This window comes from Pristiophorus japonicus, chromosome 1, assembly GCF_044704955.1.
Source record: "Pristiophorus japonicus isolate sPriJap1 chromosome 1, sPriJap1.hap1, whole genome shotgun sequence".
Lineage (NCBI taxonomy): Eukaryota > Metazoa > Chordata > Chondrichthyes > Pristiophoridae > Pristiophorus > Pristiophorus japonicus.
Window position 1 is genome coordinate 441,311,816 of NC_091977.1, and position 12,102 is coordinate 441,323,917.

At 46.0% G+C, this 12,102-nt stretch overlaps 1 protein-coding gene across 1 annotated transcript in view; it reads right to left on the reverse strand.

Moving 5' to 3' along the window:
• abhd3 (abhydrolase domain containing 3, phospholipase) overlaps positions 1 to 12,102 on the reverse strand; it is a 163,290-nt gene that overhangs the window by 150,169 nt on the left and 1,019 nt on the right. The window lies entirely within an intron of this gene.

Consider the following 12,102-nt stretch of genomic DNA (forward strand, 5'->3'; position numbering starts at 1 on the left):
TGCTCTTAAGTACCCTATTAGTGGGTGTCAATGGCCCCAGCTCGGGCCGCATTGTCCACTGTGATGGCGTGAATGTCCGTTCAGCCTGCCATTGCCTCTGTTGAAGTCCTGCTCTGGGGTCTATTGCTTTGGACTGCCCCTGCCTCCCTGCAGGGCTCTGAGTTGCATTGATGATGTTGACTCCCTGATCCATCGCCGCGTTAGAGGCAGAATTGCGTGCGTATATTAATTTCGTCTCTTCCTCTCCCGCCATGAAAGTTTGAGCCATCAACGCCGCCGCTTCCAAGGTCAAATCCTTGGTCGTAATTAATTTGCAGAAAATTCCCGCATGACCGATTCCCTCGATAAAGAAGTCCCTTAGCATCTCCCCACTGCAGGCGTCTGTGAACTTAGAGGCTGGCCAAACGCCGGAGATCCTCTACGAAGTCCGGTATGCTCTGTCCTTCATGACGTTGGTGGGTGTAGAATCTGTGTCGGGCCATATATATGCTACTCGCCGGTTTGAGGTGCTCCCTGATCAATTTGCTAAGTTCTTCAAAGGTTTTGTCTGCCGGCTTTTCAGGTGCTAGTAAGTTCTTCATGAGTGCGTAAGTCTTTGGTCTGCAGCTGGTCAAGAGATGAGCCCTTCGCTTGTTGGCCGCTGCATCCCCCAGCCATTCTTTCATAACGAAGCTTTGCTGAAGCCTCTCGACAAAATCATTCCGGTCTTCCCCAACACAGTACCATTCTCGTGGGTCGTGAATTCCCGTTTCTCGTCGCCAATGTAATGTCCTTACTCTACACTATGAAACCATACGAGGCACATTCTGGGGACAAGGTCACTCTGTGACCTGAACTCTTTATTTACAGGACTCCAAAGACAGTGACCCTGCGTGGGACCTCCCTTTTTATACGTGAATGATCAGGTAAGGAGTGTCTCCCACAAGTTCACCCCTTGTGGTCAAGGTGTGCATCTAGGTTGAGTGTATACAGTAATACAGTGGTGTTACATTGTGGTTGCATACATGATAGGATCAACTGGGCCTTTATACACTGGAGTTTAGACGGATGAGAGGGGATCTCATAGGAACTTACAAGATTCTGACAGGACTGGACAGGTTAGATGCGGGAAGAATGTTCCCGATGATGGGGAAGTCCAGAATCTGGGGACACAGTCTTAGATGGGGACACAGGACTGAGATGAGGAGAAACTTCTTCACTCAGAGAGTTGTTAATCTGTGGAATTCCCTACCGCAGAGAGTTGTTGATGCCAGTTCATTGGATATATTCAAGAGGGAGTTAGATATGGCCCTTACGGCTGAAGGGATCAACGGTTATGGAGAGAAAGCAGGAAAGGGGTACTGAGGGAATGATCAGCTATAATCTTATTGAATGGTGGTGCAGGCTCGAGGGGCCGAATGGGCTACTCCTGCACCTATTTTCTATGTTTCTATGTTTCTAGTATGCGGATGACGCCTGCATCTGCGCATATTTAGAGGCTGAACTCCAGGATATAGTCAATGTATTCACTGAGGCATATGAAAGCATGGGTCTTGCGCTTAACATCCGTTAGACAACGGTTCTCCAGCAGCCTGTTACCGCCGCACAGCACAGCCCTCCAATCATCAAGATTCACGGCGCGGCCCTCGACAACGTGGACCATTTCCCATATCTCGGGAGCCTCTTATCAACAAAGGCAAACATTGATGCGGAGATTCAAAATCGGCTCCAGTGCACCAGTGCAGCCTTCGGCCGTCTGAAGACCAGGCCCTCAAGTCTACCACCAAGCTCATGGTCTACAGGACTGTAGTAATACCCACCCTCCTGTATGGATCTCAGTCATGGACGATGTATAGAAGGCTCCTCAAGTCGCTGGAGATATATCACCAATGATGTCTCCGCAAGATCCTGCAAATCCCCTGGGAAGATAGGCGCACCAACATCAGTGTCCTCGACCAGGCTAACATCCCCAGTGAAGCACTGACCACACTTGATCAGCTTCGCTGGGCAGGCCACATAGTTCGCATGCCAGATACGAGACTCCCTAAGCAAAATGCTTTATGCGGAGCTCCTTCATGGTAAACGAGCCAAAGGTGGACAGCGGAAACGTTATAAAGACACCCTCAAAATCTCCCTGGTAAAGTGCAACATCACCACTGACACCTGGGAGACCCTGGCCGAAGACTGCCTGAGGTGGAGAAAGTCCATCCGGGAGGGCGTTAAGCTCTTTAAGTCTCAACGCAAAGAGCTTGAAGAGGCCAAGCGGAGGCAGCGGAAGGAGCGCCCCACCGACCCCTTCCCTCGACGAATGTCTGACCCACCTGTAACAGGGTCTGTGCCTCTCGTATCGGACTTTTCAGCCATCAAAGAACTCACTTTGGGAGTTGGAGAAAGTCTTCCTCGATTCCGAGGGACTGCCTATGATGGACGATGATGAAACTTGTACTTTTGGGTGGTAGGTGGGCGATTCTACATGGACGGGCGGTGTGCATACCGCCCGGCGTTATGTCACTCATGAATCTTCTGCCTGGTGGTATGTCGGCGGTATGTACCTGTTTTTTTTGACGAAACTTGTATTTTTTGGTGGTTAGTGGGCGGTATATCGATGAATTTCGGGCCCCAAGAGTCCCACACGCAAGAACGGCAAAAACTTGAATGCCAGCCTAAGACCTCCCAATTGATGTGTAAATGAAGTGACGGTTGTTTCAGGCAGTTCGTTCTCGCCCTGCAGATCCTGCCATCAGGTCATAGACATCAGAAAATCCTGCACTATTTGGATTTACATTCTGCTAAGTTACACCAAAAAATGTTAAAATAATAATTGAGTTAATTTTGCTTTGCGTGTAAAATTTAATTAAAAATTAACAATTATTGAAAGGGAATCTTTTTCTAATTTGTAAATAAACTGCCATTCTAAACCACTCGGTTTGGTAAAATAATTTTCTTTAACTATTCATGCAGAACAAAATACATGTGAAGGTGTTCTTTGCCCTTTGTACTTCACTAAGCCACTTTAAAATGAACTCAGTGCTGAATGCCTTTTAGTATCTGATCTGATTTAATCTTTTACATCATACTATCAAGTCCTTATTTACTCATGCACCTCAGAAACATACTGTGATCTTGCTAACCTTCCTTGCCAAATTTGTAAATCACATAAAGGAATTGTAGATTTTCTACTCATTGACAACGGATGAGTGAAATCTAGCCCATCTGTGTCATCTCATTATCAATTGCAAAACAAATCATAACTTATCCAAAAGCATATTTTGAAAAAAAAATTGAGAGCTATATTTTTCTTCCGGTTTGAATAAAGAATGACGTGCTTTTTTCATTGTTTTTAATGGATCCAATTGAAAGAATTGAATGCATGTAAGGTTGCGGTATTTACCCATATCTTGCCCAGCGGATGTCCTGAAAACTCTTGCGCTTAATAAAAGCAGGCCCATAGCCCACTTCTGCAGGTGTAAGAGTTTTAAAATACACAAAATTATTTTAAACCATAATTTAAAAATTGGAAAAATATATATTATTTATAATACATAAATAACTTTAATTTAAATTAATAAAAATATGTGGTGTATTTTTTCTATTTTTTTTATTTGTGTTTTGAGTGTTTGGGGGGGGGGGTTTCTCAATCTTACGGAGTTCCCATGATTATGAATGAGTATATACTTTACCTGATTGGCTGCCCAGAGCCATGTGACTGCAGCTCCAGCCCTGCAGACATCCCGACGCGCTCGCGCTCCGATGCGCAGTCAGTGGAGGCCTCAGGACCGGGATCCCTTGTGGGCACAGCAAGTTCAGGTAAGTGCGCATCTTTTTGAACTTTTTTACCCGATCGCTCGCGGGAAGCAGCCAACCGGGATTTCTAGCCTCTTGCAGTTTGAAATTATACTCCTCTGGCAGCAGGCTATACTCTATTTTTCAATCACACAACACTCAATGGACTCAATGTTGCACATGTTCTAGCTGTTTAATAATTCTAAAAATACTGCAGTAAGTGACACTTGTTTGCTATTAAGTGACGAATGGCATTGAGATCTGTGAGCTTACATAGTAGAGATGACGTCCGTAAATAGATTGCAATAGCAACAAAAACATTCAGGGGGAGAAGTTTGGAGTGCCCCATTTGGGGCATTAACTTTTAAAAGTTGGAAAAATTAGTGCCAGGCGTTAATGTTCTCTAACTTTTAAAAAGAAAATTGCCGTTTGCGCGCCAGGAAGGAAATGGAGCACTAAAAAGTGCTCCGCTTCCTTCCTGGAGTGCAACAAGTAGCAGGCGGGGCAGTAGGTATGCAGCTCTGCACAATGGGCCGTGCAGTGCCCTTTCTTCCCTTAAAGGGAAGGACCATCGCTGCAGGCTCTGCAAACTAAAAAATTATCTGCTCCCCGACAGCAGCTGCGATCTGGCTCGAGCAGCCTGATGCACTGCAGTAGAGTACCGGGCAAAGAAGATCTGAAAAAAATCAAAGAGAGGTATGAAAAATGTTTCTTACTTACTTTGACCCCCTCGCCTTTAAGCATCGCCCCGAAGCGCCCGGCCTCCTGATGAATGCCCGTGTTTTCGGCCGGCGATGCTGCTGGCGGCGTAACCGAAGTTCGGGTCCAGGTGCTACCAGGGCAATGCGCACTGTGATGACAGCTTCGGGCGAAGGAGATCGGGGCGCAATGCCATACCGCGACCGCAAACCTCCTGCCGAATATGGTAGGTGTCAATCTTCTCGCCACGCCCAGTCGCTAAGTGCTTAATGCCCCGTTATCGTCCCCCGGAGGCGATAATGGGAGGTGCTAAGGCGTCCAATTTGTAGGCCTAACAATCTATATTTATGTAGTGCTTTTAATGTTGTACAATGTCCCAAGGCCCAAGGTGCTTCACAGAGTAAAAACGGACACCAGACAGAAATGGAAGATTTAAGAATGGTGATCAAATGCATAGGGCCTTTGAAAGCAAAGAAAAAAGTGCAAGGGAGATTTAAAGAAAGGGCCAAAAGAGTAGGGCCGAGATGGTTGGAGGCTCTGCCACCAATGATGATTAAATGGATGGTAGGATCCACAGGAGGTCACAGTTGGAGTGATGGGTGCATACTGGGACAGGGTTGGAGAAAGTAGTGGAGATAAGGTGGCACAAAGCCAGAGAGGGAACGAAGATAATGATTTGGAACGATATTTTGGGAGATAGAGAGCCGATGAAGGTTGATGATGGCAAGAACATAAGAACATAAGAAATAGGAGCAGGAGTAGGCCATTTGGCCCCTCGAGCCTGCTCCGCCATTCAATAAGATCATGGCTGATTTGATCCTGGCCTCAACTCCACGTTCCTGGCGCTCCCCATAACTCTTCACTCCTCTATAGTTCAAAAATCACCTTAAATATATTCAATGACCCAGCCTCCACAGCTCTCTGGGATAGAGAATTCCAAAGATTCATGACCCTCCGGGAGAAGAAATTCCTACTCATCTCCGTTTTAAATGGGCGTTCCTTTATTCTGAAAAGATGCCCCCTAGTCCTAGATTCCCTCACGAGGGGAAACATCCTCTCTGTATCTACTCCATCAAGCCCCCTCAGAACCTTAATATGGGCTGGATTTTCCGGTCCCTTGTGCTCCAGGTTTTGCCCTGGAGTGGTGTGAAAGGCAGCGGTGAGGTCTCCAGCGCCCTGCCATGATCCTCCAGTCGGGTTTTGCGGCCTCGCGGAGTAGCACCACTGGGACAAGCCGTGCCGGGTGTGCAAAACCCCTGGTTGTGATATCAGTGTGAGTTTTGAGTCTTGCCTGACCCTTTGGCCCGGAAGTGCACCCGCAATACCTGACTGCGAAATCAAAGCAGTCCCACAATGCTGGTGGCAGAGAGGAAGGTAATGTTCTCCAAAAGTAAGTGCAAGTGTTTTTTGTTTTCAATTTTTGTGCGATTTGTGTTGCGGTGGCATAGGCAATGTTTTAGAAATTTTTTTGTGGGTTTTATTTTTAGGTTCCTCCTCCCCAGGCCTCTCTTGCAGTGCTCCCAGACCGGCTCTTTAACTCGGGAGTTTCCTTTCCTTGCGTGAAGAGAGGCGTACAATGCCTCCCTTAGCGCTATGCCCCCCGATGCAGGGCTGAGATGCCCAAACTTAAATTCTAAAGCGCAAACTATGCATAGCCCATCGCCATTATCGCCAAAAACAGAAAAGCAAAAATCTAGCCCTATATTTTTCAATAAGATCACCTCTCTTTCTTCTAAACTCCAATGTGTACAGGCCCAAGCTGCTCAACCTTTCTTCATGAAACAACCCCTTCTCAGGAATCAACCTAGTGAACCTTCTCTGAACTGCCTCCAATACAAGTATATCACTCCTTAAATAAGGAGATCAAAACTGTACGCAGTACTCCAGATGTGGTCTCAGCAATGCCCTGTACAGTTGTAGCAAGACTTTCCTACTTTTATATTCTATCCCCCTTGCAATAAAGGCCAACATTCCATTTGCCTTCCTAATTACTTGCTGTACCTGCATACTAACTTTTTTGTGTTTCATGTACAAGAACCCCCAGATCCCTCTGGACCGCAGTATTCTGTAGTCTCTCTCCATTTAAATAATATTTTGCTTTTTTATTCTTCCTACCAAAGTGGATAATCTCACATTTTCTCACATTATGCTGCATCTGCCAAATTTTTGCTCACTCACTTAACTTAACAATATCCCATTGCAGATTCTTTGTGTCTTTCTCACAACTTGCTTTCTCACCTAACTTTGAATTAACAGCAAATTTGGCTACAATACACTTGGTCTCTTCATCCAAGTCATAATATAGATTGTAAATAGTTGGGGCCTACCAACACTGATCCCTGCGGCACCCCACTAGTTACTGGTTGCCAACCTGAAAATGACCCATTTATCCCGACTCTCTGTTTTCTGTTAATTGGCCAATCCTCTATCCATGCTAATATATTACCCCCAACTAGGTGAGCTGTTATCTTGTGCAGTAACCTTTTATGTGGCACGTTATCAAATGCCTTTTGGAAATCCAAATACACTACATCCTCAAAGAACTCTAGTAAATTTGTCAAACATGATTTCTCTTTCATAAAACCAAGAGTGTTGGATGATTGGTTGTTCTACTTTAAATCTCCATTGGGGGTTCTTCTGATCTATATCTCTTTGTGGGGATTCTCCAGGCTTCCCGCCGAAATGACAGGAAGGCAGAGGAGAACTCCATGGAAATTCTCCCCCTTGTTGTGGAAAAGATGCAGCTAACAGAGTCTTGAATATGTAGGAGTTTGCGAAGGCTAGAAATTGGCAGGACAGTGAGAAGGATATTGTCCTAGAGATAATGATGGATGAGGGCCTCAGCTGCATAAGGGTGAGCTAAAGGTAGAGGTGTACAATGTTGTGAATGTGGAATAACACATTTATGGATAGGATATCGAGTTTGAAATTCAGCTAGAACACAACCCTGGGGATGCAAACAATCGGGTTCAGCCTGAGCAAGCAGCCAGGAAAGGGGATGGAGTAGGGGACAATAGTATGAGAACAGTTTTTCGTTGGGAGTCAAATATGATAACTTCCACCGATCCAATATTCAGTTAAAAGAAGTTCTAGCTGATCGATAACTTAATGTTGGACAAGTAATCTGACCACCCAGAGATGATCATGGAATCGAGAGTGACAGTGGAGAGGTGGAGCTGAGTGTCGTTAGTACATGTGTAAAGTTATCCAGTGCTTAAGGGCAATATCGCTGAAATACAACATCTAAAAGAGGAAAACAAAATGACCAAGGATTAAATCTTGGGGTACTTCAGAGGTGGGAGGAGTTGGAAATGTGCTGGCTACCTTTAAACTGATACAAATAGAAGTGAAGACAAGCAAAATCAGTCCATCCCCTCTCTTGCAGCTTCCTCAGACTGAACCAGTTCACTACCTCAATGTTCTGTTTGACCAGGAGATAAGTGAACTACAGAGGAGTAAGCAAGATCTTTGCAATGTGTAATTTGATCCATTCATTGTGACAGCCAGGCTCCAGAGCTCATAGTGCTAACACTACTGCTTTCAGAGAGCAGACAGGGCTCAGTCTCCCGTGTTAAGAACACTCACACTGCTGAGTTCAGATAGGAAAGGGATACAAGTTCCTGACCTTCTCTCCCCGAGTTCCTGACCTTCCCCCTGCCCAGCTCCTGAACTTCTCCAGCTCCCCCGAATTCCTGACCTTCCCACCCTGCTTCGATACCCTCTCCTCTCTCCCCTTTGATTTTCTTTCCTCTCCCCTCTTCGATCCCCTCTCCTCCCTTCCCTGCGATCTCCTCTCTCCTTTGAACCCCCCCTTTTATCCACTCTCCTGCCCCTTCGATCACCTCTCCTCCCTCCCTCCCCCACCCCATCCGCTCCCCTGACCATCTCCTCACGGATCTGAGGAAAGTGTATCAGTGCGGGCTGGAGCCATCGCACCGTTAGCTACTGTGCATGCGCGACCGGATTGCATATGCATGTGCAGGACCAAATGGACACACGCGCAGAGGGCGTCAAAAATGCTATGCAAATAATCAGTCATAAATTATAAGTAATTCAGGACGACATTCAGGCTTGAGCTAATAAGTGACAAGTTACATTCGCGCCACACAAGTGCCAGGCAATGATCATCTCCAAAAGGCAAGAGTCCAACCACTGCCCCTTGATATGCAACGGCATTACCATCACCGAATCCCCCACCATCAACATTCTGGGGGTCACCATTGACCAAACTTAACTGGACCAGCCACATAAATACTGTGACAACAAGAGCAGATCAGAGGCTGGGTATTCTGCGGTGAGTGTCTCACCTCCTGACTCCCCACCCCAAAGCCTTCTCGCCATCTACAAGGCACAGGTCAGGAGTGTGATGGAATGCTCTCCACTTACCTGGATGAGTGTAGCTCCAACAACGCTCAAGAACTCGACACCATCCAGGACAAAGCAGCCCGCTTGATTGGTACCCCATCCACCCCCTTCAACATTCACCCCTTCCACCACCGGCGCATCGTGGCTGCAGTGTATAGAATCTATAAGATGCACTGCAGCAACTTGCCAAGGCTTCTTCTGCAGCACCTCCAAAATCTGCCACCTCTACCACCTAGAAGGACAAGGGCAGCAGGCACATGGGAGCACTATCACCTGCAAGTTCCCCTCCAAGTTACACATCAGCCTGACTTGCAAATATATCGCCATCCTTCATCGTTGCTGGGTCAAAGTCTTGGAACTCCCTCCCTAAAGACACTGTGGGAATATCTTCACCACAAGGACTGCAACGGTTCAAGAAGGTGGCGGCAAGGGCAATTAGGGATGGGCAATAAATGTTGGCTTTGCCAGCGAATTAAAAAAGTAAAAATTATAATTCCTGGGGTTCAGGCCATGGTCGCAGCAGGAACCAGTAGGTGGGGCCCTCTAGACATTTATTATAATAAGTTTAAAAATATATATAATTCAGTATAGACACAAATGTAGACTGTGCTTATTCAATTGTCTGCATCTTTTAAATATTGGAAAAAACATAATTTGTTGTAAAAATTGAAAGACTTTTTCATTCTGATAAATATTTCTCTATTCTGGTAGAATTCTATCAAAATTTGATTTTTGTTCAAAGTTATATAAGGAAAGAAAGACTTGCATTTATATAGCGCCCTTCACGACCTCAAGATGTCCCAAAGCGCTTTACAGCCAAAAGTGTGATTACTGTTGTAATGTAGGAAACGCAGTAGCCAATTTTACCACAGCAAGCTCCCACAAACAGCAATGTGATGATGACCAGATGTTTTCATGATGTTGGTTAAGGGATGAATATTGTCCAGAAAACCGGTAAAACTCCCGTGCACTTCTTCGAAATAGTGCCATGGGATCTTTTGCGTCCAACTGAGAGAGCATATGGGGGATCGGTTTAACGTCTCATCTGAAAGACGGCACCTACAACAGTGCAGCACTTCCTCAGTACTGCACTGGCGTGTCAGTCTACACTTTTGTGCTCAAGTGTGGAACTTAGTATCATAAAGGGAGTAATTCGGTATCACCTCGTTTGGGGGCGGTTCGGGAGGCATAGCGCCAGGCGTGGAACTCCCGCTCCTCTCGAGGAATTCGGGTTACTGCCCCCAGAAGGAAGTGGAGCGCTAAATCAAGTGCTCCACTTCCTTCCCGGGGCACTAACGGTGCGGACGCCTCAGCAGTGCTGCACACTGGGCCGTGCAGTGGTACCGCGTCTGAGGGGCTCTTCCCTCACTTAAAGGAAAGGGCCCATAATACATACTCTGCAAAAGAAAAAGGGACCTACCTGGACCACCATGGAGCGTGGGGTGCCACGCGATCAGCCCGGCACGCAAGAGCAAGTTATTATTTAAATGGAGAAAGATTGCAAAGTGCTGCAGTGCAGCGGGACCTGGGGGTACTTGTGCATGAAACACAAAAGGATAGTGTGCAGGTACAGCAAGTGATCAGGAAGGCTAATGGAATCTTGGCCTTTATTGCAAAGTGGATGGAGTATAAAAGCAGGGAAGTCTTTCTACAGTTGTATAGTGTAGTGGTGAGGCCACACCTGGCTAATACTGCGTGCAGTTTTGGTTTCCATATTTACGAAATGATAAACTTGCTTTGGAAGCAGTTCAGAGAAGGTTCATTAGCTTGATTCCAGAGATGAGGGGGTTGACTTATGAGGAAAGGTTGAGTGGGTTGGGCCTCTACTCATTGGAGTTTAGAAGAATGAGAGGTGATCTTATCGAAACGTATAGGATTATGATGGGGCTTGACAAGGTGGATGCAGAGAGAATGTTTCCACTGATGGGGAGACTAGAACTAGAGGGCATTATCTTAGAATAAGGAGCCGCCCATTTAAAACTGAGTTGAGGCGAAATTTCTTCTCTCAGAGGGTTGTGGATCTGTGGAATTCGCTGCCTCAGAAAGCTGTGGAAGCCAGGACATTGAATACATTTAGGACAGAAATAGACAGTTTCTTAAATGATAAGGGAATAAGGGGTTATGGCGAGCGGGCAGGGAGTTCATGATCGGATCAGCCATGATCGTGTTAAATGGTGGAGCAGGCTCGAGGGGCCGAATGGCCTACTCCTGCTCCTATTTCTTATGTTCTTACGTAAGTTTTATTTATTTTCCATTGGCCATCTTGCCTTTAATTTTTGCCCTGGTAGTGGCCGGCCACACGATCCATGTCCCATGCAGCTGTTGGTGTTATCGCCTGCTGCTGCTGCAGGGAACGATTTGGGGCTGGGGCACTATCGGGGCAACACACGCGGCAATGACATCACGATCTCCGGGCACAGGAGATCGGGGGCCAAAGCCGTAGCACTGCCACTAAACCCTTACCCAATATGGCGGGAGTTGTTGCCAGTGTTGCGCCTGGGCGGTAAGGCACTTGCGCTCCGTTAGCGACCCCTGGAGCACAAACAAGCAGTGCAAATGCACCAAATTTCTAGCCCAGAATTTGAACCCATATCTTTCTGATTCAGAGGTGAGTGTGCTACCCACTGAGCCATGGCTTATAATTACGCACCTAGATGCAGTTGTCTTGTTAGAAATAAAGTTGACTGAATGAAATAACACAGGACTGAACCGCACAAGACTCTGGCTCATGCACCAATGGAGAATCGCCTACTCGCAAAGGACGGGGTTAGCACTTACAAATGGCAATTAACTTCTTGCACCATTGTCCTTTTGCGCAGAAGGTTCTGGAATCCGCTCATAATCTTGCACAAGAACCGATCTTATTGACATCAGAAACTCACTTGCTTTTGTAAATTATGTTTCATCCTTTTGCATTAAAGAATTACATTTGGAATTGTATGTTTCCACAAGCAATGCTTATTGCTGGGAGAACAAAGCTGGAAAATTACCCTTTAAGTCTCCAACATATACTAGCAGATCTTGACCTTTAATCAAAAGACACTGAAATTGTAACAGCGACAGTTACCCTATTGGACCTAAAACCAGCTCTGTGAAAGGAGATTTGAGATAAAGATTTATTATTGTTTATCTTTTATTGCTGGTTACACATTGCAGTTATTTGTATTCTGTTGCAATTTAAATGAGAATCACAGTTATTAATATATTGCTCTTCTACAGGTCTGCATGCAAGTTAATCACTCAATTTTCTCATAACCCGTCCTTGAGAAAGCCTTA